Source organism: Gossypium hirsutum, chromosome D03, assembly GCF_007990345.1.
Source record: "Gossypium hirsutum isolate 1008001.06 chromosome D03, Gossypium_hirsutum_v2.1, whole genome shotgun sequence".
In the NCBI taxonomy this organism is placed as follows: Eukaryota; Viridiplantae; Streptophyta; class Magnoliopsida; order Malvales; family Malvaceae; genus Gossypium; species Gossypium hirsutum.
The window spans coordinates 34388080-34389873 of record NC_053439.1 but is presented as its reverse complement, the minus strand read 5'-3'; the positions used below and the strand labels follow the sequence as shown (position 1 = coordinate 34389873).

Sequence of the window (1794 nt, the reverse complement as noted above, 5' to 3'; positions counted from 1 at the left end):
CCATTATTTTTTTTTGGGTGAATTACAATAGAAAGGCAAAACCTTAATAACAAAATAATTAGTGTGACTTGAACCCAAGCCACACTTGGGATAGTGAACTTCTTAACCATAGGTTAACACCCAAGGTTTACTTGTACCATTGTTTTTATTGCTATAAGTGTTGTATAAAGCAATTTTTTTGGTGAATATAAAACAAAACAAAGAGTCCACAAAGACTTAACCTAAAATACCTAGAGGAGGTTGTTTGAACAAAAGTAAACTAATCTTCATTATTGCGATTCAATTTTACAAGAAAGTCCGCAACTTTATTATCTTCTCTTGGCACATGTTGGATGCTCCATTACACTGCCCTTTCTAGCAACTAGTGTATATGCCTAACCAAAGCGGAATTAGAGTTTCTTGAGTTGTTGACTTGAATAATCTAAACTGCTTCTAAACAATCTGTACAAATCAACACTCTATCAAATCCCTGCTTTAACAAAAAAGACAATCCCTCAAAAATGCCCCATAGTTTAGCCTCCAATACTGAACAAACTCCCAGAAACCTATTGAATCCTAAAATCCAATTCCCTTTCGTGTCACACATAGCCTCCTGCAGTAGCATAACTCGAGCCCACCTGCACCGCTCCATTCATGTTTAATTGAACAGAATTACCTACCAATATTATAAAGCAATTTTTTAACTTATATCTATTGTACTAATTAGAATCAATCATTAAAAATATTCAATTAAATAAATTAATTCAACAATTAATCAAAATTAAACTAATTAATTAATTATAACTAAATAAATCTAAATGAAAACACATTTACATAATATGAAACTTAAATATAACTTCAATTTTACCATTGAACTAAGGGTTCATTGGCTTCTTAGTTTGGGATTTTTCTTTTGCAACACATCGGTAAATATATCATCACCGACCAAGTGCATAATTGTAATGCAATATCTATAACTATCATTAAAAGCCATACCTTGCGATAGAAATGCTTGAAGTCTTCTGGATGCTTGTGTTTTGTTTCTACTCCAAGGTGACAACTGCATCTTAAAGCAGCCAATCATTGGCTTGCATACCTTAAGAAAGCACCTGGTCTTGGTTTATTTTTCTCTTCCAATCCCAATCTCACTACTTTTGTTGACTCTGATTATGGTTCTTCTCTTGACACTCGCAAATCAATCTCTAGCTTTTATACATATATTGGTAGTTCATTGGTCTCATGGCGATTAAAGGAGCAGTCGACAGTTAGTAGATCATCTGCAGAAGCAGAATATAGGGCAATGACATTAATGACATGTGAATTGGTTTGGCTGGCCACACTTTTTTTCATCATTTCAAGTACCGTTTTCTTTTGGTACACTCTGTTGTGATATAATTAAGAAGCCTTATGCATAGTAAATAATACTATTAAATATCAATTAAGTACATTTGTTAACCTCTTATCAAATTTGAATTCATTATTTGTAATCAAATAATTATTTTTTATAAATAATACATCTAAATAATTACAATCAACATAAATTTCAAAGTATAATCATACTATAACTAAAATATATTCGAACCTATCAACCATTATAAAGCACGATTGAACTAATAATTCAAAACTAAATCAAAATGAAATTAGACAAGGCTCACACATGATAAAACTTAAGTGAAAATTAGAAATGTTCATAAGTTGGGTTACTTATCCAAGTCTCAAGGCCAATCTAAAACATGGGATGGTTTGAATAAAAATATAAGATCTAAAAAATGGGTTTCAGTAAGGTTTAAGACCCATATTCTATTTGGGTCAATT

General features: G+C 31.3%; 1 long non-coding RNA gene across 1 annotated transcript; it reads right to left on the bottom strand.

The window, feature by feature from the left end:
- Positions 1 to 283: 283 nt before the first annotated feature.
- Positions 284 to 1199, bottom strand: LOC107950950 (uncharacterized). The gene is made up of 2 exons (XR_001698280.2): positions 976 to 1199; positions 284 to 655 (listed from the first exon to the last, which is right to left on the bottom strand). It is a non-coding gene; the product is annotated as an uncharacterized lncRNA (long non-coding RNA).
- Between the last annotated feature and the right edge of the window lie 595 nt (positions 1200 to 1794).